The sequence below is a fragment of the Ranitomeya imitator genome, chromosome 1 (genome assembly GCF_032444005.1).
Source record: "Ranitomeya imitator isolate aRanImi1 chromosome 1, aRanImi1.pri, whole genome shotgun sequence".
NCBI classification, from domain to species: Eukaryota; Metazoa; Chordata; class Amphibia; order Anura; family Dendrobatidae; genus Ranitomeya; species Ranitomeya imitator.
Genome location: NC_091282.1, coordinates 880,361,820 through 880,388,015, shown reverse-complemented (window position 1 = coordinate 880,388,015; position 26,196 = coordinate 880,361,820). Strand labels below are relative to the sequence as shown.

At 44.3% G+C, this 26,196-nt stretch overlaps 1 protein-coding gene across 1 annotated transcript in view; it reads right to left on the bottom strand.

The window, feature by feature from the left end:
• LOC138652357 (flavin reductase (NADPH)-like) overlaps nucleotides 1–7,624 on the bottom strand; it is a 35,035-nt gene extending 27,411 nt beyond the window's left edge. The window contains exon 1 of the mRNA XM_069743111.1: nucleotides 7,530–7,624. The gene's annotated coding sequence lies outside the window, so the exon portion shown is untranslated. The remainder of the gene's footprint in view (nucleotides 1–7,529) is intronic.
• Between the last annotated feature and the right edge of the window lie 18,572 nt (nucleotides 7,625–26,196).

Below are 26,196 nucleotides of genomic sequence, written 5' to 3'. Positions count from 1 at the left end.
CATTTGAGCCCATGTCTTCTGTTACCCTTGGAAAAATAAAAAATTGGGGGCCAAAAGATCATTTTTGTGAAAAAATATGATTTTTTATTTTTACGGCTCTACATTATAAACTTCTGTGAAGCACTTGGTGGGTCAAAATGCTCCCCATACATCTAGATAAGTTCCTTAGGGGGTCTACTTTCCAAAATGGTGTCACTTGTGGGAGGTTTCAATGTTTAGGCACATCAGGGGCTCTCCAAACGCGACATGGCATCCCATTTCAATTCCAGTCAATTTTGCATTGACAAGTCAAACGGCGCTCCTTCCCTTCTGAGCTTTGCCATACGCCGAAACAGTGGTTTACCCCCACATATGGGGTATCGGCATACTCAGAACAAAGTGTAAAACAACTTTTGGGGTCCAATTTCTCCTGTTACCCTTGGTAAAATAAAACAAATTGGAGCTGAAGTAAATTTTTGTGAAAAAAGTTAAATGTTCATTTTCTTTTAAACATTCCAAAAATTCCTGTGAAATACCTGAAGGGTTAATAAACTTTTTGAATGTGGTTTTGACCACCTTGAGGGGTACAGTTTTTAGAATGGTGTCACACTTGGGTATTTTCTACCATATAGACCCCTCAAAATGACTTCAAATGCGATGTAGTTCCTAAATAAAAATTATGTTGTAAAAATGAGAAATTGCTGGTCAACTTTTAACCCTTATAACTCCCTAACAAAAAAAAATTTGGTTCCAAAATTGTGCGGATGTAAAGTAGACATGTGGGAAATGTTACTTAATAAGTATTTTGAGTAACATATCTGTGTGATTTAAGACTTTGAAAAATTCAAAGTTGGAAAATTGTGAAAATTTTCTAAATTATCGCCAAATTTCCAATGTTTTCACAAGTAAATGCAGGTAATATCAAAGAAATTTTACCTGTATCATGAAGTACAATATGTCACGAGAAAACAATGTCAGAATCATCAGGATCCATTGAAGTGTTCCAGAGTTATAACCTCATAAAGGGACAGTGGTCAGAATTGTAAAAATTGGCCCGGTCATTAACGTGCTAACCACCCTTGGGGGTTAAGGGGTTAAGCATTTTTGGGAAATAAAACCAGCTTTATTAAAAAGTTATGTAGACAAAGCACACGAGTAATCCACACCCAATAAATGCAGCAAAACTGGCGTTTTGAACACAGTAGTTCTACTGCCAAGAGAGCCGGTTTTGGCTTCAGAAACCAAACGCAGCAAAAACGCTGCATGTGAACATAGCCTTAAAGAGAATAATGATCAGCCAATTGGTTTGGCCCTCCACAACAGCCCCAGTTTCTTATGTGGCCCCTTCGAAAAATTAATTGCCCACACTTAGTTTAGAGTAATACCCAGTTCTTTTCCCAGGAAGATAAATAAGGTAGTTTATATGTTGTTGCATGGGAAGAAATGTAGTTGTATATTTTTTATAGTATTTTTGGGAAATTTAGTGAGAAGATCAAGCCATGACCATCCTCTAACAGAAGGAAACTTTATTTTGATTTGCTTGAGAATGTATGTGACGTGTAACTGATGTAGTTATTTTTATTTGCTGTGTTTTTTGCTTTCTTTTGGCCATGAATTTGTCATGGGAATTTTATAGGAAAGAAACTGAGATATGGTATATGTTGGTAGGTGAGACCATATATCATAAATATCTATGTAATTGGGGGTCTAAGAAATCGGGTATGGTATTAATAGGTGCCAAAGCTGGAGGTATATTATACATTGATAATATATTATTTAGATCTTTTTTAATTTTTAAGGTTGCCTTCGGGATGTTATCTAGTTAATTATCTGGTGGAGGTGTCTTATCACTCCAAATATACACTGTTTGCAGAATTATTAGGCAAGTTGTATTTTGATCACATGACTTTTTATACATGTTGTCCTACTCCAAGCTGTTCGGGCTGGAGAGCCAAATACCAATTAAGTAAATCAGGTGATGTGCATCTCTGTAATGAGGAGGGGTGTTGTCTAATGACATCAAAGCCCTATATAGGGTGTGCTTAATTATTAGGCAACTTCCTTTCCTTTGGGAAAATGGGTCAAAAGAGAGATTTGACGGGCTCTAAAAAGTCCACAATTGTGACATGTCTTGCAGAGGGATGCAGCAGTCTTGAAATTGCCAAACATTTGAAGCGTGATCACTAAACAATAAAGCGTTTCATGGCAAATAGCCAACAGGGTCGCAAGAAGTGCGTTGGGCAAAAAAGGCGCAAAATAACTGCCCATGAATTGAGGAAAATCAAGCGTGAAACTACCAAGATGCCATTTGCCACCAGTTTTGCCATATTTCAGAGCTGCAACTTTACTGAAGTAACAAAAAGCACAAGGTGTGCAATACTCGGGGACATGGCCAAGGTAAGGAAGGCTGAAAAATGACCACCTTTGAACAAGAAACATAGATAAAACGTCAAGACTGGGCCAAGAAATATCTTAAGACTGACTTTTCAAAGGTTTTATGGACTGATGAAATGAGTGTCTCTGGATGGGCCTGTGGCTGGATCAGTAAAGGGCAGAGAGCTCCACTCCGACTCAGACACCAGCAAGGTGGAGGTGGGGTACTGGTATGGGCTGGTATCATCAAAGATGAACTTGTGGGACATTTTTGGGTTGAGGATGGAGTGAAGCTCAACTCCCAGACCTACTGCCAGTTTCTGGAAGACAACTTCTGCAAACAATGGTACAGGAAGAAATCGGTATCGTACAAGAAGAACATGATTTTCATGCAGGACAATGCTCCATCACATGCCTCCAACTACTCTACAGCGTGGCTGGCCAGTAAAGGTCTCAAAGAAGTAATGACATGGCCCCCTTGTTCACCTTATCTAAACCCCATAGAGAACCTGTTGTCCCTCATAAAATGTGAGATCTACAAGGAGGGAAAACAGTAGACCTCTCGGAACAGTGTCTGGGAGGCTGTGGTGGCTGCTGCACGCAATAATGATCGTAAACAGATCAAGCCACTGACAGAATCTATGAATAGAAGGCTGTTGAGTGTCATCATGAAGAAAGGTGGCTATATTGGTCACTAATTTTTTTGGGTTCTGTTTTTGCATGTCAAAAATGTTTATTTCTAAATTTTGTGCAGTTATATTGGATTACCTGGTGAAAATAAACATGTGAGATGGGAATATGATCGGGGGTCAGCGATGCGTCGGCATAGTAACCAGAGGTCTTCTTGAGACCTCTATGGTTGCTGATGCCGGCTTGCTGTGAGCGCCACCCTGTGGTCGGCGCTCATAGCAAGCCTGTAATTCAGCTACATAGGAGCGATCTTATGTGTATTTAATCCCTTAGTGACAAAACCAATTTTTACTTAGTGACCAAGCCAATTATAATTCTGACTACTGTCACTTTATGAGGTTATAGCTCTGGAACGCTTCAACAGATCCCACTGATTCTGAGAATGTTTTTTCATGTCACATTGTACTTCATGCTAGTGATAAAATGTCTTCGATATGACTTGCATTTATTTATAAAAAAATGGAAATTTGGCAAAATTTTTGAAAATGTTGCAATTTTCAAACTTTACATTTTTGTGCCCTTAAATCAGAGAGTCATATTGCACAAAATAGTTAATAAATAACATTTCCCACATGTCTGCTTTACATCAGCCCAATTTTGGAAACATATTTTTTTTTGTTAGGATGTTATAAGGGTTAAAAGTTGACCAGCCATTCCTCATTTTTCCAACAAAATGTACAAAACAATTTTTTTATGAGCCTCCTCACATTTGAAGTGAGTTTGGGGGTCAATATAACAGAAAATACCCAAAAGTGACACCATTCTGAAAACTACACCCCTCAAGGTGTGCAAAGCCACATTCAAGAAGTTTATTAACCCTTCAGATGCTTCACGAGAGGTAGAGCAATTTGGAAGGAAAAAAATGACCATTTACTTTTTTCACAAAAAATTTACTTTGGAACCAAACTCTTTTATTTTCACAAGGGTATCAGGAGAAAATGGACCACCAAATTTTTTGTGCAATTTCTCCTGACTACCACTGGGCGCATGGCAGGGCTCAGAAGAGAGAGAGTACTATTTGGCTTTTAAACTTAAAATTGGCTGGAATCGATGGTGGTGCCATATCAAGTTTGGAGACCCCCTGATGTAAATAAACAGTGGAAATCCCCAATTCTAACTCCAACCCTAACATAACCCTAACCCTAACACACCCCTAATCCCAACCCTACCCGTTACCCTAACCACAACCCTAACCCAGTACAACCTTAACTCCAACACCACAACCCTAAGCCCAACACAGCCCTAGCCCCAACCCTAACCCTATCCCCAAGCCTAGCCTCAACCCTAACCCCAATCCTAACCCTATCCCCAATCCTAACCCTAGCCCAACCCTAGCTCTAATCCTAGCCCCAGCCGCAACCCTAGCTATAAACTCAGTCCTAACCCTAACAACAATGAAAAAATACAATTTTTTTAAAATTATTTTTACCTAACTAAGGGGGTGATAAAGGGGGTTTGATTTACTATCTTTTTTTATTTTGATCACTGTGATAGGGCCTATCACAGTGATCAAAATGAACCAATAGGAAAAATCTCCTTTTGCGCCCACCATTTTCTTACCAGAAGAAGACGCCATGGGACAGAGCCAGAGGGACCGGGGGACACCAGAGCTACTGGTGGGGTTCAGGGCACACCATTTCTCTCTCCTCTGATGTTGTAGATCATATCAGAGGAGAGAGAAATAAATAGGAAATCAGACTTTTTTTGCGGTCGCCGTTATTCCGTAGCCTAGACCCCAGAGATTTTCCGACGCTGGGCGGCGCTGTAACCTTATTTCTCAGCGCCGTTAAAAAGCAGCGCTGAGGAATAAGTACCCTTAACTGCCACCATTAAAAGGTGTATCGGCAGTCGTTAAGGGGTTAAGGTACCAATGACTATGGTCATATGTAGAAGACATAGGCATACTTATTATTGTTGGTTATCAATTGTCCCCTATTGTTTTAGAGAAATTAAAGTTATGGTTAATAGTTTTTTTCTATGCTGTTTATACATAATTCTGAAAAAACATTATCTGCAATATTAAGTAGGGTCCACAGCTAATTAGCAATGTGACATTGCACCCACAAATCATTCCATCATCTAAACTCCAATATTTCCTCCCTTCTGAGCTTCGCACTGTGCCTCAAAAGTAATTTTGACATATTCAGTATCGGTATACTCTTGAGAAATTGCACAACATATTGTACGTTGAATTTTTTCCTGTTACCTTTGTGAAAATACAAAAATTGGGGCTAAAGGACATTTTTTGGGGAAAAATGGGGTTTTTTACTTTCACTGCTAACCGTTATAAAAAGTCTGGGAAGCAACTGTGGGTTCAAGGTTCTCACCACAGATCTAGATACATTCCTTGAGGGGGCTAGTATCTAAATTGGGATTACTTGTGGGGGATTTCCACTGTTTAGGCACAATAGGGGCTCTACAAACGTGACATGACATCCGCTCTCGATTCTAGCTATTTTTGTGTTCAAAAACTCAAACGGCGCTCCTTTCCTTCTGAGCGATGTCATGCGCCCAAACAGTAGTTTTCCCTCACAAATGGGGTTTTGTGATGCTCAGGAGAAATTGCACAAAAATTTTGAGGTCCATTTTCTCCTGTTACCATTGTGAAAGTAAAAAAAATGGGGCTAAAGTAAAATATTTATGAAAAAAGTAAAATGTTCATTTTGTCCTTCCACGTTGCATTAATTCCTGTGGAGCACCTGAAGGGTTAATAAATGTCTTCAATGTGGTTTTGAGGGGTGCAGTTTTTAGAATGGTGTCACTTTTGTATTTTCTGTCATATAGGCCCCTCAGTCACTTCAAATGTGATGTGTTCCTTAAAAAAATGGTTTTGTAAATTTTGTTGAAAAAATGAGAAATCTTTGATCAACTATTATGTTTCAAAAACTGTCCTAGACTTGTGTTAAATGTTATCTATTATCTATTTTGTGTGATATAACTTTCTGGTTTAAGGGCATAAGAATTAAAAGTTTGAAAATTGTGAACTTTTCAAACATTTTGCCAACTTTGCTATATTTTTACAAATAAACAGGTCATATCGAACACATTTTACCACTATCATGAAGTACAATGTGTCACAAAAAATAATCTCAGTATCATTGGGATATGGCGAATAATTCCAGAGTTATCTCATAAAGTGACACTTGACAGATTTAAAAAATTAGGGTTGGTCATTAACGTACAAAGTGGCTCGGTCCTTATGAGGTTAAAGTGACTGTCAGCACAGAATGACTGTTAAAAATAGGTTCAACTACTCGGTGCTTCACAGCGGGACCAATCATTTAAATACACCTGCTTGTTTTCCTTAGGCTGTGTGCACACGATGCGGAATTTGTGCGGATCCGCAGTGGATTTTTCTGCGCAGAAGCGCTGCAGTTCCGCACAGTGATTTACAGTACAATGTAAATCAATAGGGGAAAAAAAAAAGCTGTGCTAATGGTGCAGAAGAAAAATCCGCACTGAGTGCGGATTGAAAAGAAGTGCATGTCACTTCTTTTGGGTGGAACTGCAGCATTTCTGCACCCTTCCATTATAGAAATCAGCAGTGGTAAAAACCGCAGAAAATCTGCACAAAATCTGCATTAATTCCGCATCAAAACCGTACAAAACCCGCAGAAAATCATGCGGCAAATCCGCATCGGCGGTTTCTGCCGGGAGATGGGAATTTTGTGAGGAAAATTCTGCACCCCAATCTGCAACGTGTGCATATAGCCTAAATCTCCATCCCCCTTCTTTGAGAGTTCTGGCTTCATAGGGCCAGAGAAGGGTGGAGATGGATGGACACCAAGCAGGTGGGAATGTGTATATAAATGATTGGCCCTGCCATGAAGCACCAAGTGTCTATATTTGGTTTGAACAGTCATGTGGTGCAAAATCCCTTTAACAATTTAAAGGGATAATCTTTCAATGTAAATGCCCCTTAAAGGGGTTGTCCACACCATCCCTGTATCCAATTCACTGACCTGTCCTTTGAATGCAATTGACATCTGGAATTAGTAGGAGAGCAGCCACAACTCTCATTTTCTACGGAAGTCTGATTTGTCCGAAAGAGTGTACTGTGAAACAGGTGGGATCTTGCAATAAAAAAATGCTGGAGTGGTGCTTTGCGGAATATAAATACTATGTACAGATTTAGAGTGTGTCCACTAGATGGTGCTGTAAACCATAAAACATGGTGTGGTGCAGGCGTGTCTCAGTAATATGCTTGTTCCTGTATGTCCTATATACTTGTTTTGCTTTTCAGCAAAGACATTAAGACATTGAAGTTATCATCCTGTAAGAACCCCACTAAAGTGTACTAATGAGTATGTAATTAAGCAAAAATCTCCATTTAGTGTGTGAAGAGTAGCATTGACTATAACATTTGTAAATTGTTGATTTGATATCGGAGGCTTCTTCGTTTATCTTGTAAGCTTTCCTGATACATTTAATCTCCCATGTAACACAGACTGTTGCTAGAGACAACTGGACAAATAGAGAAAACTTACCAGAGCAGGCTCTCCGACACCTTCTAAATGGACTGTGGTATTTAGTGTGGTTGTATATAGTCATGGTGATGCAATACTTAGAGGGTAGGTCTTATTACACAACCATGATTGGAGTGTCATGTTACCTTCTGTATCTCCAGAGTATGCGCACAAATTCCTGTTGCCTGGCGTGTAGCTATAAATTGGAAGTACTAGATTGTAGAGAAGATCTGCACTCTAAGGCCACACGTACACATTCAGTATTTGGTGAGTTTTTTACCTCAGTATCCGTAAGCAAGAACCAGGAGTGGAGCAGTCAGAGGAAAAGTATAATACAAACAAGTCACCACTTCTGCATTTATCACCCACTCCTGGTTTTGGCTTACAAATACTGAGGTCAAAATTCACCAAATACTCAATGTGTGAACATTGAGTTTTTGCTGAATTTAACGCTGCATATTTTCGCTGTCAAAAATGCAGAATCTTACAATTCCAGAAAAGTGGATGGGATTTCTAGAGATCTCATGCTCACTGTGCTTCTTTTTTACTCAATGTAAACTGAACTGCGATGCATGTTTCAAATCAGCAACATGTCAATTTCTCTTAGGCCGAAGTCACTCTAGCATATAATACGGACGAGTGCTATGAGAGAAAACATCGCACAGCACTCGGACCAATGCTAATCTATGGGGCAGTTCACATCACCTTTTTTTTTTCTCAGGCATATTCTACGTGCAAGTGAAATCGCAGCATGGTGTGATTTTACGCGTATATCGGCCGAGTCTCGCCAATGCAAGTCTATGGGTGGGAGAAAAAAACGCACAGCTCTCGCAGCATGCGAGTGCCCTCCATTTTTTTATGCAGCGGTGTCCTTTGATAAGCCGGTAATTCATGTGCGGTGTACAGTAAAATCAGACTGACAGGTTAGAATAGATAGAAAAGAAATATACACATAGAATATATATATATATATATATATATATATATATATATATATATATATATATATACGGTATATATACTGTGGGGCAAAAAAGTATTTAGTCAGTCAGCAATAGTGCAAGTTCCACCACTTAAAAAGATGAGAGGCGTCTGTAATTTACATCATAGGTAGACCTCAACTATGGGAGACAAACTGAGAAATAAAAATCCAGAAAATCACATTGTCTGTTTTTTTAACATTTTATTTGCATATTATGGTGGAAAATAAGTATTTGGTCCGAAACAAAATTTCATCTCAATACTTAGTAATATATCCTTTGTTGGCAATGACAGAGGTCAAATGTTTTCTGTAAGTCTTCACAAGGTAGGCACACACTGTTGTTGGTATGTTGGCCCATTCCTCCATGCAGATCTCCTCTAGAGCAGTGATGTTTTTGGTTTTTCGCTTGGCAACACGGACTTTCAACTCCCTCCAAAGGTTTTCTATAGGGTTGAGATTTGGAGACTGGCTAGGCCACTCCAGGACCTTGAAATGCTTCTTACGAAGCCACTCCTTCGTTGCCCTGGCGGTGTGCTTTGGATCATTGTCATGTTGAAAGACCCAGCCACGTTTCATCTTCAATGCCCTTGCTGATGGAAGGAGGTTTGCACTCAAAATCTCACGATACATGGCCCCATTCATTCTTTCATATACCCGGATCAGTCGTCCTGGCCCCTTTGCAGAGAAACAGCCCCAAAGCATGATGTTTCCACCACCATGCTTTACAGTAGGTATGATGTTTGATGGATGCAACTCAGTATTCTTTTTCCTCCAAACACGACAAGTTGTGTTTCTACCAAACAGTTCCAGTTTGGTTTCATCAGACCATAGGACATTCTCCCAAAACTTCTCTGGATCATCCAAATGCTCTCTAGCAAACTTCAGACGGGCCCGGACATGTACTGGCTTAAGCAGTGGGACACGTCTGGCACTGTAGGATCTGAGTCCATGGTGGTGTAGTGTGTTACTTATGGTAGGTCTTGTTACATTGGTCCCAGCTCTCTGCAGTTCATTCACTAGGTCCCCCCGCGTGGTTCTGGGATTTTTGCTCACCGTTCTTGTGATCATTCTGACCCCACGGGGTGGGATTTTGCGTGGAGCCCCAGATCGAGGGAGATTATCAGTGGTCTTGTATGTCTTCCCTTCCATTTTCTAATTATTGCTCCCACTGTTGATTTCTTCACTCCAAGCTGGTTGGCTATTGCAGATTCAGTCTTCCCAGCCTGGTGCAGGGCTACAATTTTGTTTCTGGTGTCCTTTGACAGCTCTTTGGTCTTCACCATAGTGGAGTTTGGATTCAGACTGTTTGAGGGTGTGCACAGATGTCTTTTTATACTGATAACAAGTTTAAACAGGTGCCATTACTACAGGTAATGAGTGGAGGAAAGAGGAGACTCTTAAAGAAGAAGTTACAGGTCTGTGAGAGCCAGAAATCTTGATTGTTTGTTTCTGACCAAATACTTATTTTCCACCATAATATGCAAATAAAATGTTAAAAAAACAGACAATGTGATCTTTCTGGATTTTTTTTTCTCAGTTTGTCTCCCATAGTTGAGGTCTACCTATGATGTAAATTACAGACGCCTCTCATCTTTTTAAGTGGTGGAACTTGCACTATTGCTGACTGACTAAATACTTTTTTGCCCCACTGTGTATATATATATATATATATATATATATATATATATGCTATTGAACCCATTCTACGCCCGGTTGGCGAGCATTTATATTGGTATATGGTCTCCATCCTGGTATGTGCTGCTCCATCCTGCGTCCCCATCCTGTCATGTGCTGCTCCATCCTGCCATGTGCTGCTCCCATCCTGCACCCCATCCTGTCATGTGCTGCACCCATCCTGCGCCCCCATTCTGACATGTGCTGCTCCCATCCTGCGCCCCCATTCTGACATGTGCTGCTGCTCCCATCCTGCGCCCCCATTCTGACATGTGCTGCTCCCATCCTGCGCCCCATTCTGACATGTGCTGCTGCTTCCATTCTGCACCCCCGTTCTGTCATGTGCTGCCCTATTCTGTCATGTGCTGCTCCCATCCTGCGCCACCGTTCTGTAATTTGCTGCTCCCATTCATATGCCCCATACGCTGCTCCATAAAGGTTTATGGCCCCCATAAGATGCTCCATATTATATGCCCCGTACACTGCTCCATAAAGGTTTATGGCCCCCATAAGATGCTCTATATTATATGCCCCGTACACTGCTCCGTAAAGGTTTATGGCCCCCATAAGATGCTCCATAGTATATGCCCCACATACACTGCTCCATTATGGTTGATGGCTTCCATAAGATGCTCAATAGTATATGCCCCCGTACACTGCTCCATTATGGTTGATGGCCCCATAAGATGCTCCATAGTATATGCCCCCATATGCTGCTCCATAAATGTTTATGGCCCCCATAAGATGCTCCATATTATATGCCCCGTACACTGCTGCATAAAGGTTTATGGCCCCCATAAGATGCTCCATAGTATATGCCCCACATACACTGCTCCATTATGGTTGATGGCCCCATAAGATGCTCCATAGTATATGCCCCGTACACTGCTCCATTATGGTTGATAGCCCCCATAAGATGCTCCATAGTATATGCCCCCGTACACTGCTCCATTATGGTTGATGGCCCCCATAAGATGCTCCATGGTATATGCCCCGTACACTGCTCCAATATGGTTGATGGCCCCCATAAGATGCTCCATGGTATATGCCCCGTACACTGCTCCAATATGGTTGATGGCCCCCATAAGATGCTCCATAATATATGCCCCCATAAGATGCTCCATAATATATGCCCTGTATGCTGCTGCGATATATAAAAAAAAATACCATACTCACCTATCGTCGCTGGGCGCCGAGTGCTGGGGGGCCTGAGCAGGCGGGGATACCGGCGCGCTGTGGGGGTCAGGTGCAGGTATCGCCACCAGCTCAGGCTCCCCAGCACTTGCTATACTCACCTGTTTGTCCCGTTCCAGCGCTGCCCGCCGCTTCTTCCGGCTCCTCTGGCTGTGACTGTTCAGTCAGAGGGCGGCACACATTAAGCGCGTCATCGCGCCCTCTGAACTTTGAACGTCAAAGGCAGAGGACCGGGACACGGAGCCGCACGCAGCGCTGGAACGGGGGACAGGTGAATATAATACTTAACCTCCCGGCACGTCCCTGCCTCTCCTTTGGAGATCGCGGTGTGCGTTCAGTGTTTACGCATACCGCGATCTCCTGGGAGCGTCACTCTGTGGGGTCCAGACTGCGCCGGCGCTTGCGCAGTCTATAAAGGCTTCGGACAGAGTGACGCTCCCAGCGTTATATTATAAATATATACAAGATACATACACATGTCAGTAACACACACACATATATATGGATTTATGTTGCACAGAAAGATATATTGAAGAAAAGCCAGTAATTCATTTGCCGGCTTCTGTAAAATCACTGCAGGACTGACAGGATGTACAGTAAATACAAATAGAATAGGTAGATATATAGATTTCAGTGGCAAACACAATTAGTTGAGTGTGTTTGCAAATTACTGGATATGTATTTAATTAATAAAAGATTATTTTACAGGAAAAAAGGGCATGGGCTCCCATGCAATTTTCACAACTAGCATAGGGAAAACCAGCGACTTGGGCAATTATTTATAGCCTGGGAAGGGGGTAATACCCATGGAGCTTCCCAGGCTATTAATATAAGCTCACAGCTATATACTTAGCCTTTACTGGCTATTAAAAGAGGGGAGCACCCCAAATAATGATGTGGGCTCTGGTGGCAAGTTTAAACATTGATAAGGTCTTTTTGTGAAAAGCACGTTATAACTGTTTAATATATATAATATTTATATTTCTTTTGCACAATGCACTTTATTATATTTGAATATGGTTTGTTCATTTGCTGCCATTGCTGTACCTAAATAATTTGTCAAAATATTGCCGACTGTGAACCTTCCCTGTGAACCTCTATTATTCCCGCTAATTTTTGTTCCTGAACATTTTTTAATGTTATTGAATTTGATTAAATAAAAACTAATAGTTTTAAATAATTTTTGTTGTCACTTCATATTTTCTTTCTGCACCTAAACTCGGTGACTATGGTGCATAAGGAATATGTTTTTTTAAATTACTGGATATGTATTTAATTAATAAAATATTTTTTTTACGGGAAAAAAGGGCATGGGCTCCCATGCAATTTTCGCAACCAGCATAGGGAAAACCAGCGACTGGGTCAGATATTTATAACATGGGAAGGGGGTAATACCCATGGAGCTTCCCAGGCTATTAATATCAGCTCACAGCTATATATATATATATATATATATATATATATATATATATGTATATATATATATATATATATATAGCCTTTACTGGCTATTAAAATAGGGGAGCCCTCCCAAAAAATGATGTGGGCTCCCCCTAGAATTAATAACCAACAAAGGCTATGCAGACAGCTGTGGGCTGATATTAATAGCCTAGGAAGGGGCCAAAGATATTGCCCCTCAGCTAAAAACATCAGCACTCAGCTACCCCAGAAAAGGCGCATCTCTAAGATGCGCCAATTCTGGCACTTAGCCTTGCTTTTCCCACTTGCCCTGTAGCAGTGGCAAGTGGGGTAATAGTTGTGGGGGTTGATGTCACCTTTGTGACATCAAGCCCTGAGGTTAGTAATAGCGAGGTGTCAATAAGATGCCCCCATTACTAACCTCAGTCAAATTTTTAAGAAAACACACACCCAGTAAAAAATACTTCAATTGAAATAAAGACACAAACTTCTTTATTGTTCCAAATTAAACCATACTTACTGCCACACCTAATTCTCCAATATCCTGGGAAGGGGGTAATACCCATGGACTTCCTAGGATATTAATATCAGCTCACAGCTGTATAATTAGTCTTTACTGGCTATTAAAAAAGGCGCATCTCTAAGATCCAGTTCTGGCACTTTGCCTTGCTCTTTCCACTTGCCCTGTAGCGGTGGCTAGTGAGGTGAAAGTTGGAGGGGTTGACGTCACCTTTGTATTGTCAGGTGATATCAAGCCCTGAGGTTAGTAATGGAGAGGCATCAAATTCACCACTTGTAATACTTGGACTTGTCAAAGGACTCACAGAAATTGCTTCTTCCACTTATGGAGCACCCCCAAGGGCTAGGGGTACTCGGTACTGGGTCCTTCGGTTCTCAAGGGGGATGTCGCGGTGGCTGACCTGGTCCGTGGCCCTAGGGACATCCGTTGTAAAAGGGAAAGGTCTTTAAAGGGGAAATGTTCATGACACCACCTGTGGTATTCAGTCTGGGTGACCGACGCTGCTTTAAGGGGTCCGTTGGGGTGATGTTACGGCAGCTAGATGGTATACCTTCCCACAGGTGAAGTATGTCCCCAGGGCTTCCCAGTGTGTAGATGGTGGATGGTGAGAGGCGCAGTAAAGAACGAGGACACAAGGCTGCAGTCTCTTTACCTTTTTACTGTAGACTTCAGCATCCACAGTCCAGAGCACAGATCACAGGGCAGGCAGAGTCTGGCCGGTTTGGAGGCAAATCCAGAGTCCCCTTATCCAGGTGGAAATCAGTAGCTTTCCTCTAGCGCCTGGGTGTTGTAGTACCTTATTGCTGAGCCTCTCATAAGGTCCTCACAACTGTTGTAGATGTTCTAGATGTTATGTCTCCCTCTCTGTCCCCTAGATGGATAGGACAACCCGTATGACCGGTGGCCTGAGACTTTTTACAGGGACTCTAGCACGCCCCGGTCTCTCGTGGGTGCCACCTTGCCTCCTGGGTATAGGGCGGATCAGTAACTTGCAATTAGCTGTCTTGCCGGTCTCTGGAGCAAGGCATAAAGGACTGTTGCTCCCTCGGTGTTCCGGCTACTGGACCCTGCGCCTCAGAAAGAGGCAGCCTGTGCAGGGCAGAACTCCTTCTGGTTTCCACTCTTTTGCTATGACTTCTTTCTCACTCTCTACAATACAGTTCTCTGTTCGTGTCCTTTCTTAGGAACTGCCGGATGTGGGGCAGGCGCAGCTCCGTGTCCTTCTGTCTAGGCCTCTGAGAGGATCCCATTCCTTTCAGGGACCAACTACCTGAGCCGAAGATCAGTCAGCAACTGCCTGAGCTCAGCTCAGCTAGCATCTGCCTAACTTCCTATCCAGGCCACCAGTTTTACGTAAGTGTGAAGAGTGCCCTAATAAATAGGAGCATAGCTCCCCCTGGTGGACTGGAGTATGAAATGTGTTGCATGTTTGTGGTACCTGGTAAAGAGATTTCCTTTATTGCCTCCAAACGTAACATCACTCCCCCCTAGAGGAGAACAATATTACTGCAACAACATGTTAGGAGTCGAGTTTCCTCTGCTGCACAGGGGGAATCTCGATCCGTGTCTGCTGCGGTCTCCCATTCGGTATCGGCCGCAGTGGGCTCTGCTCAGCGGAGACGTCGCTCCCAGCGTCTCGCTGGGGCTGATTCGGTGCCTTTTCTGGCTTTCCTATGGTACCCTGCACTGATCTGCGGCGAGCGAGCCTCTCTGGGACTAAGTCCTTGTTTACTCACACTCAGCATGCCCAGGGCAGGGTCTCCCATTGGAGGTCGAGGGCCACATGTTCGGTCACATGCTCAGGTGCTGCAGTACATTCCATTGGTCCTTCTGGAAGGTCCTGAAAGGGCAAAACATGCTCAGGTACTGTAGCACTTTCCATTGGTCCTTCTGGAAGGTCCTGAAAGGGCAAAAACTTCAGTAGCAGCTTCCTGTGCTGCAACTATATAAACTGCGCATGACCGCACGGCCATGCGCTAGTATCATCTTATGCTATATGCTTTGCGCCAATGTGGTCATGTGTTTGAATGTGTTCAGGGACCCGGCTGAAATAAGCCCCTAGAATGGTGGCACCTCCGGCGAGGAGATTGTGTTTAAGTGTGTTCAGGGACCCGGCTGAAATAAGCCCCTAGTAACATAGTAACATAGTAACATAGTTAGTAAGGCCGAAAAAAGACATTTGTCCATCCAGTTCAGCCTATATTCCATCATAATAAATCCCCAGATCTACGTCCTTCTACAGAACCTATTAATTGTATGATACAATATTGTTCTGCTCCAGGAAGACATCCAGGCCTCTCTTGAACCCCTCGACTGAGTTCGCCATCACCACCTCCTCAGGCAAGCAATTCCAGATTCTCACTGCCCTAACAGTAAAGAATCCTCTTCTATGTTGGTGGAAAAACCTTCTCTCCTCCAGACGCAAAGAATGCCCCCTTGTGCCCGTCACCTTCCTTGGTATAAACAGATCCTCAGCGAGATATTTGTATTGTCCCCTTATATACTTATACATGGTTATTAGATCGCCCCTCAGTCGTCTTTTTTCTAGACTAAATAATCCTAATTTCGCTAATCTATCTGGGTATTGTAGTTCTCCCATCCCATTTATTAATTTTGTTGCCCTCCTTTGTACTCTCTCTAGTTCCATTATATCCTTCCTGAGCACCGGTGCCCAAAACTGGACACAGTACTCCATGTGCGGTCTAACTAGGGATTTGTACAGAGGCAGTATAATGCTCTCATCATGTGTATCCAGACCTCTTTTAATGCACCCCATGATCCTGTTTGCCTTGGCAGCTGCTGCCTGGCACTGGCTGCTCCAGGTAAGTTTATCATTAACTAGGATCCCCAAGTCCTTCTCCCTGTCAGATTTACCCAGTGGTTTCCCGTTCAGTGTGTAATGGTGATATTGATTCCCTCTTCCCATGTGTATAACCTTACATTTATCATTGTTAAACCTCATCTGCCACCTTTCAGCCCAAGTTTCCAACTTGTCCAGATCCATCTGTAGCAGAATACTATCTTCTCTTGTATTAACTGCTTTACATAGTTTTGTATCATCTGCAAATATCGATATTTTACTGTGTAAACCTTCTACCAGATCATTAATGAATATGTTGAAGAGAACAGGTCCCAATACTGACCCCTGCGGTACCCCACTGGTCACAGCGACCCAGTTAGAGACTATACCATTTATAACCACCCTCTGCTTTCTATCACTAAGCCAGTTACTAACCCATTTACACACATTTTCCCCCAGACCAAGCATTCTCATTTTGTGTACCAACCTCTTGTGCGGCACGGTATCAAACGCTTTGGAAAAATCGAGATATACCACGTCCAATGACTCACCGTGGTCCAGTCTATAGCTTACCTCTTCATAAAAACTGATTAGATTGGTTTGACAGGAGCGATTTCTCATAAACCCATGCTGATATGGAGTTAAACAGTTATTCTCATTGAGATAATCCAGAATAACATCCCTCAGAAACCCTTCAAATATTTTACCAACAATAGAGGTTAGACTTACTGGCCTATAATTTCCAGGTTCACTTTTAGAGCCCTTTTTGAATATTGGCACCACATTTGCTATGCGCCAGTCCTGTGCAACAGACCCTGTCGCTATAGAGTCACTAAAAATAAGAAATAATGGTTTATCTATTACATTACTTAGTTCTCTTAGTACTCGTGGGTGTATGCCATCCGGACCTGGAGATTTATCTATTTTAATCTTATTTAGCCGGTTTCGCACCTCTTCTTGGGTTAGATTGGTGACTCTTAATATAGGGTTTTCATTGTTTCTTGGGATTTCACCTAGCATTTCATTTTCCACCGTGAATACCGTGGAGAAGAAGGTGTTTAATATGTTAGCTTTTTCCTCGTCATCTACAACCATTCTTTCCTCACTATTTTTTAAGGGGCCTACATTTTCAGTTTTTATTCTTTTACTATTGATATAGTTGAAGAACAGTTTGGGATTAGTTTTACTCTCCTTAGCAATGTGCTTCTCTGTTTCCTTTTTGGCAGCTTTAATTAGTTTTTTAGATAAAGTATTTTTCTCCCTATAGTTTTTTAGAGCTTCAGTGGTGCCATCCTGCTTTAGTAGTGCAAATGCTTTCTTTTTACTGTTAATTGCCTGCCTTACTTCTTTGTTTAGCCACATTGGGTTTTTCCTATTTCTAGTCCTTTTATTCCCACAAGGTATAAACCGCTTACACTGCCTATTTAGGATGTTCTTAAACATTTCCCATTTATTATCTGTATTCTCATTTCTGAGGATATTGTCCCAGTCTACCAGATTAAGGGCATCTCTAAGCTGTTCAAACTTTGCCTTCCTAAAGTTCAATGTTTTTGTGACTCCCTGACAAGTCCCCCTAGTGAAAGACAGGTGAAACTGCACAATATTGTGGTCGCTATTTCCTAAATGCCCAACCACCTGCAGATTTGTTATTCTGTCAGGTCTATTAGATAGTATTAGGTCTAAAAGTGCTGCTCCTCTGGTTGGATTCTGCACCAATTGTGAAAGATAATTTTTCTTGGTTATTAGCAGAAACCTGTTGCCTTTATGGGTTTCACAGGTTTCTGTTTCCCAGTTAATATCCGGGTAGTTAAAGTCCCCCATAACCAGGACCTCATTATGGGTTGCAGCTTCATCTATCTGCTTTAGAAGTAGACTTTCCATGCTTTCTGTTATATTTGGGGGTTTGTAACAGACCCCAATGAGAATTTTGTTACCATTTTTCCCTCCATGAATTTCAACCCATATGGACTCGACATCCTCATTCCCTTCGCTAATATCCTCCCTTAAAGTGGACTTTAGACAAGACTTTACATAGAGACAAACCCCTCCTCCTCTCCGATTTTTACGATCCTTTCTAAACAGACTGTAACCCTGTAAGTTAACTGCCCAGTCATAGCTTTCATCTAACCATGTCTCGGTTATTCCCACTATGTCAAAGTTACCTGTAGATATTTCTGCTTCTAGTTCTTCCATCTTGTTTGTCAGGCTTCTGGCGTTTGCGAGCATGCAGTTTAGAGGATTTTGTTTTGTTCCAATCTCCTCACTGTGGATTGTTTTAGAAATGTTCTTACCTCCCTTCTGAGTATGTTTTCCTGGGTCGTCTTTGTTCGAGTCTAATGTTTTTCTTCCCGTCCCCTCTTCTTCTAGTTTAACGCCCTCCTGATGAGTGTAGCGAGTCTTCTGGCGAATGTGTGTTTCCCAGGTTTGTTGAGGTGTAGTCCGTCTCTGGCGAGGAGTCCATCGTACAAGTAATTCACACCGTGGTCCAGGAATCCGAATCCTTGTTGTCTGCACCATCGTCTTAGCCAGTTGTTTGCATCAAGGATCCTGTTCCATCTCCTCGTGCCATGCCCATCTACTGGAAGGATAGAAGAAAAAACTACCTGTGCATCCAGTTCCTTTACTTTCTTCCCCAACTCTTCAAAGTCCTTGCAGATTGTCGGTAGGTCCTTCCTTGCCGTGTCATTGGTGCCAACATGTATCAGAAGAAATGGGTGGACGTCCTTGGAGCTGAAGAGCTTTGGTATCCTATCGGTCACATCCTTGATCATCGCACCTGGAAGGCAGCATACTTCTCTTGCAGTTATGTCCGGTCTGCAGATGGCTGCTTCTGTGCCTCTCAGTAGTGAGTCTCCCACCACCACCACTCTTCGTTGCTTCTTGGCTGTACTTTTTGCTGTCACTTGTTGCTGTGTGCCCTATTCTTTTTTGCTTGCTGGTATTGCTTCATTCTTAGGTGTGCCATCTTCATCCTCTACAAAGATTTGATATCGGTTCTTCAGTTGTGTGGTTGGTGATTTCTCCATGGTCTTCTTGCTTCTTTTGGTCACATGCTTCCACTCATCTGCTTTTGGAGGTTCTCTGACACTTTTTGCACCTTCTGTGACCAGTAGAGATGCTTCTGTTCTGTCTAGAAAGTCTTCATTCTCTTTGATGAGTTTCAAAGTTGCTATTCTTTCTTCCAGACCCCGCACCTTTTCTTCTAAAAAGGCCACTAGTCTACACTTCTGACAGGTGAAATTGGATTCTTCTTCTGGTCGATCTGTGAACATGTAGCACATGCTGCAGCTCACCATGTAGGTTGTTACATCTGCCATGTTGCTCCTAGATCCTGCTGACTTGCTGTGTGTTTTCCTTCTTGTGTAATCTACTCAGCCAAGCTCTCTTGCAATAATGTCCTACAGGCAAAAATTCGCGCGCCGTAAGGCGCGCAGTTTGGTGATGCTTTCGAAGCAGCTGGTCCCGGCTGTACCCAACGATCTTCTAGCTTAGGGAGACTTCGCTTCTCCCAGAAGGCACCTGGAATATGCAAATTAGCCTCCTGAAGCTTGAATCCCTGGTTTGGTGATGCTTTCGAAGCAGCTGGTCCCGGCTGTACCCAACGATCTTCTAGCTTAGGGAGACTTCGCTTCTCCCAGAAGGCACCTGGAATATGCAAATTAGCCTCCTGAAGCTTGAATCCCTGGTTTGGTGATGCTTTCGAAGCAGCTGGTCCCGGCTGTACCCAACGATCTTCTAGCTTAGGGAGACTTCGCTTCTCCCAGAAGGCACCTGGAATATGCAAATTAGCCTCCTGAAGCTTGAATCCCTGGTTTGGTGATGCTTTCGAAGCAGCTGGTCCCGGCTGTACCCAACGATCTTCTAGCTTAGGGAGACTTCGCTTCTCCCAGAAGGCACCTGGAATATGCAAATTAGCCTCCTGAAGCTTGAATCCCTGGTTTGGTGATGCTTTCGAAGCAGCTGGTCCCGGCTGTACCCAACGATCTTCTAGCTTAGGGAGACTTCGCTTCTCCCAGAAGGCACCTGGAATATGCAAATTAGCCTCCTGAAGCTTGAATCCCTGGTTTGGTGATGCTTTCGAAGCAGCTGGTCCCGGCTGTACCCAACGATCTTCTAGCTTAGGGAGACTTCGCTTCTCCCAGAAGGCACCTGGAATATGCAAATTAGCCTCCTGAAGCTTGAATCCCTGGCTTGGTGATGCTTTCGAAGCAGCTGGTCCCGGCTGTACCCAACGATCTTCTAGCTTAGGGAGACTTCGCTTCTCCCAGAAGGCACCTGGAATATGCAAATTAGCCTCCTGAAGCTTGAATCCCTGGTTTGGTGATGCTTTCGAAGCAGCTGGTCCCGGCTGTACCCAACGATCTTCTAGCTTAGGGAGACTTCGCTTCTCCCAGAAGGCACCTGGAATATGCAAATTAGCCTCCTGAAGCTTGAATCCCTGGTTTGGTGATGCTTTCGAAGCAGCTGGTCCCGGCTGTACCCAACGATCTTCTAGCTTAGGGAGACTTCGCTTCTCCCAGAAGGCACCTGGAATATGCAAATTAGCCTCCTGAAGCTTGAATCCCTGGTTTGGTGATGCTTTCGAAGCAGCTGGTCCCGGCTGTACCCAACGATCTTCTAGCTTAGGGAGACTTCGCTTCTCCCAGAAGGCACCTGGAATATGCAAATTAGCCTCCTGAAGCTTGAATCCCTGGTTTGGTGATGCTTTCGAAGCAGCTGGTCCCGGCTGTACCCAACGATCTTCTAGCTTAGGGAGACTTCGCTTCTCCCAGAAGGCACCTGGAATATGCAAATTAGCCTCCTGAAGCTTGAATCCCTGGTTTGGTGATGCTTTCGAAGCAGCTGGTCCCGGCTGTACCCAACGATCTTCTAGCTTAGGGAGACTTCGCTTCTCCCAGAAGGCACCTGGAATATGCAAATTAGCCTCCTGAAGCTTGAATCCCTGGTTTGGTGATGCTTTCGAAGCAGCTGGTCCCGGCTGTACCCAACGATCTTCTAGCTTAGGGAGACTTCGCTTCTCCCAGAAGGCACCTGGAATATGCAAATTAGCCTCCTGAAGCTTGAATCCCTGGTTTGGTGATGCTTTCGAAGCAGCTGGTCCCGGCTGTACCCAACGATCTTCTAGCTTAGGGAGACTTCGCTTCTCCCAGAAGGCACCTGGAATATGCAAATTAGCCTCCTGAAGCTTGAATCCCTGGTTTGGTGATGCTTTCGAAGCAGCTGGTCCCGGCTGTACCCAACGATCTTCTAGCTTAGGGAGACTTCGCTTCTCCCAGAAGGCACCTGGAATATGCAAATTAGCCTCCTGAAGCTTGAATCCCTGGTTTGGTGATGCTTTCGAAGCAGCTGGTCCCGGCTGTACCCAACGATCTTCTAGCTTAGGGAGACTTCGCTTCTCCCAGAAGGCACCTGGAATATGCAAATTAGCCTCCTGAAGCTTGAATCCCTGGTTTGGTGATGCTTTCGAAGCAGCTGGTCCCGGCTGTACCCAACGATCTTCTAGCTTAGGGAGACTTCGCTTCTCCCAGAAGGCACCTGGAATATGCAAATTAGCCTCCTGAAGCTTGAATCCCTGGTTTGGTGATGCTTTCGAAGCAGCTGGTCCCGGCTGTACCCAACGATCTTCTAGCTTAGGGAGACTTCGCTTCTCCCAGAAGGCACCTGGAATATGCAAATTAGCCTCCTGAAGCTTGAATCCCTGGTTTGGTGATGCTTTCGAAGCAGCTGGTCCCGGCTGTACCCAACGATCTTCTAGCTTAGGGAGACTTCGCTTCTCCCAGAAGGCACCTGGAATATGCAAATTAGCCTCCTGAAGCTTGAATCCCTGGTTTGGTGATGCTTTCGAAGCAGCTGGTCCCGGCTGTACCCAACGATCTTCTAGCTTAGGGAGACTTCGCTTCTCCCAGAAGGCACCTGGAATATGCAAATTAGCCTCCTGAAGCTTGAATCCCTGGTTTGGTGATGCTTTCGAAGCAGCTGGTCCCGGCTGTACCCAACGATCTTCTAGCTTAGGGAGACTTCGCTTCTCCCAGAAGGCACCTGGAATATGCAAATTAGCCTCCTAAAGCTTGAATCCCTGGTTTGGTGATGCTTTCGAAGCAGCTGGTCCCGGCTGTACCCAACGATCTTCTAGCTTAGGGAGACTTCGCTTCTCCCAGAAGGCACCTGGAATATGCAAATTAGCCTCCTGAAGCTTGAATCCCTGGCATCCTAGAATGCTTGCATCTCCGGCGAGGAGTTTTGTATGCATGCATGACCACTCACTGCTCACATCTGGGTAGTTGGCCTGTGCCTCTGTGAAAGTCTAACAGGGCACAGAGCTTTCCTCTCGCGGTTACTCTGTGAAGCTAACAGAGTTGGTATATACCGCCATATAGAGCCGCCATTATTTAGCAGCAGGTGCTTTCCTGCACAGTGGATCCCGGGTTGCGAACGCACCAATTCCATTTAATAAATTATATATTTGGTGCGTTCCGCCAACCCTAACAGTATACTAGCGCCAGGATCTGGCTAAGTAATGGCGGATGAACAGCGATTGCAGGGGTACATCAAGCTGCTGGAGGGCCGGTTGGCGTCTCTTGAGCGTGCAACCTCGGCGGTGGATGTTACCGCAATAGCTGTTCAGGCTGCTAGCGTGGCTGCAGCAGCTTTACCCACTGCCACCTCTGTCCCGACCCTATCTCACCTTCCTTTGCCTGGGAGATACTCTGGGGACAGTAAGTCCTGTAGGGGTTTCGTGAGCCAATGTGGTATACACCTCGAGCTTCTGGCTGCACGTTTCCCTACTGAGCGGGCAAAGGTGGGATTCATAATCTCTCTCCTGTCAGACAGAGCGTTGGAGTGGGCTACGCCGCTGTGGGAGCGCAACGATCATGTGGTGCGGAGTGTTCCTAGGTTTCTGGACACTCTGAAACAGGTCTTTTTAGGACTTCAAGTCACCCATGATACAGCGCTCCAACTGCTGGCTTTGACTCAGGGTTCAACCATGGTCAGCCATTTTGCTGTTCACTTCCGGACATTAGCGTCTGAGTTGGAATGGCCAGATAAAACCCTCATTCCCGTATTTTGGAGGGGGCTGGCTGACCATGTGAAGGACGCTTTGGCCACTAGGGAGATTCCCGCCACACTGGAGGAGCTCATAGCCGTATCTACTCGTATTGACCTCCGTTTTAACGAGCGGAGGTTGGAGCGAGCCCAGTGTAGGCAGAGGTTTAGGCTGGCTCCCACCTTCGCCAAACCTTTGGAATATCCAGTCCAGGCATCCGAGTCACATGAGGCCTTAGAGGTGACACGAGCGGGATCCAAGTCTCAGTCTGCCCGTGCACATAAGGTCCGTCATGTTTGCCAGCAGTCAGGACACCTTGCCTCCAAGGGTCCTCAGCGGTGGGGAAACGTCAGCGTCTAGTGGCAGTAGACTACACTAGTAGAGTACACTAGACACGGCGACGTTTGCCTCACAGTTGTCCTTCAAGGGGACAATTACCATAGGCCCATCCACTCTTATGGTCGAGCTATGCGTGGATTCTGGGGCAGAGGGTAACTTTATGTCTTCCGCTTTTGCCCAGCGTCACGCAATACCCTTGGTGATGCTCGCCAAGCCGGTAACCGTTCGAGTGGTAAATGGGTCAACACTACCTTCACAGATTACCCACCAAACCATTCCTTTCACGCTATCTGTGTCTCCATCACATCAGGAGATAATCTCCCTATTAGTCATTCCTGAGGGAATTGATGAGGTCCTGTTGGGGATACCATGGCTTCGCTACCATTCTCCTCATATTGAGTGGTCCTCTGGGAGAATTTTGGGTTGGAGTAAATCTTGCGAGGGTAGATGTCTGAGGGAGTGCGTTCAGGTTGCTACTACACAGGTACCCGCAGATCTTTCCTCTCTCCCCAAGCACTATTGGCCCTATGCAGACGTGTTCTCCAAAAGAGCTGCGGAGACCCTTCCGCCTCACCGTCCCTATGACTGTCCTATTGACCTCTTGCCTGGTGCTGAGCCTCCCCGGGGTCGAGTCTATCCGTTATCTCTCCCGGAGACGGAGGCAATGTCCCAGTACATCCAGGAGAATCTGGCAAGAGGATTCATTAGGAAGTCAGTGTCACCGGCAGGGGCAGGGTTCTTCTTCGTACAGAAGAAGACTGGAGACTTACGTCCATGCATAGACTACAGGGGTCTTAACGCCATCACCGTTAAGAACAAGTACCCACTATCCCTGATATCTGAGCTGTTTGATAGGCTACGGGGAGCGAGGGTATTTACGAAGTTAGATCTGCGGGGTGCTTACAACCTGATTCGCATCCGTGAGGGGGATGAATGGAAGACGGCTTTTAACACCAGGGATGGGCACTATGAATATCTGGTGATGCCCTTTGGGCTCTGTAATGCCCCAGCCGTTTTCCAAGACTTTGTGAACGACATCTTCCGGGATATGCTCACCACCTCGGTCGTAGTCTATCTGGATGATATTCTCATCTTCTCTCCAGATATTGACTCCCATCGGAGAGATGTTCGCAAAGTCTTCGACCTCTTACGGGCAAACTCCCTCTATGCCAAGTTGGAGAAGTGTGTGTTTGAGCAGGAGTCCTTGCCTTTCCTTGGTTATATCATCTCTGCCCAGGGTTTGGCTATGGATCCTGCCAAGCTACAGGCTGTAATGGACTGGCAGGAACCCCATTCTCTTAAAGCGGTGCAGCACTTTATGGGGTTCATTAATTACTATCGCCAGTTCATTCCACACTTCTCAACTTTGGTAGCTCCCTTGGTTGCCCTCACCAAGAAGGGAGCAAATCCCAAGTTGTGGTCAGAGGAGGTCTCCAAAGCCTTTCTCTCGATCAAGTCACACTTCGCTAGCGCTCCCATCCTACATCGCCCCGATGTTGATAAGCCATTTATCTTGGAGGTGGATGCCTCATCCGTTGGTGCTGGAGCAGTCCTTTTCCAAAAGGATGCACCATTCCATTCCAAAAGCAGGATGGCACCATTGAAGCTCTAAAAAACTATAGGGAGAAAAATACTTTATCTAAAAAACTAATTAAAGCTGCCAAAAAGGAAACAGAGAAGCACATTGCTAAGGAGAGTAAAACTAATCCCAAACTGTTCTTCAACTATATCAATAGTAAAAGAATAAAAACTGAAAATGTAGGCCCCTTAAAAAATAGTGAGGAAAGAATGGTTGTAGATGACGAGGAAAAAGCTAACATGTTAAACACCTTCTTCTCCACGGTATTCACGGTGGAAAATGAAATGCTAGGCGAAATCCCAAGAAACAATGAAAACCCTATATTAAGGGTCACCAATCTAACCCAAGAAGAGGTGCGAAACCGGCTAAATAAGATTAAAATAGATAAATCTCCGGGTCCGGATGGCATACACCCACGAGTACTAAGAGAACTAAGTAATGTAATAGATAAACCATTATTTCTTATTTTTAGGGACTCTATAGCGACAGGGTCTGTTCCGCAGAACTGGCGCATAGCAAATGTGGTGCCAATATTCAAAAAGGGCTCTAAAAGTGAACCTGGAAATTATAGGCCAGTAAGTCTAACCTCTATTGTTGGTAAAATATTTGAAGGGTTTCTGAGGGATGTTATTCTGGATTATCTCAATGAGAATAACTGTTTAACTCCATATCAGCATGGGTTTATGAGAAATCGCTCCTGTCAAACCAATCTAATCAGTTTCTATGAAGAGGTAAGCTATAGGCTGGACCACGGTGAGTCATTGGATGTGGTATATCTCGATTTTTCCAAAGCGTTTGATACCGTGCCGCACAAGAGGTTGGTACACAAAATGAGAATGCTTGGTCTGGGGGAAAATGTGTGTAAATGGGTTAGTAACTGGCTTAGTGATAGAAAGCAGAGGGTGGTTATAAATGGTATAGTCTCTAACTGGGTCGCTGTGACCAGTGGGGTACCGCAGGGGTCAGTATTGGGACCTGTTCTCTTCAACATATTCATTAACCCCTTCCCGACCCATGACTCCACGTAGGCGTCATGAAAGTCGGTGCCAATCCGACCCATGACGCCTATGTGGCGTCATGGAAAGATCGCGTCCCTGCAGATCGGGTGAAAGGGATAACTCCCATTTCACCCGATC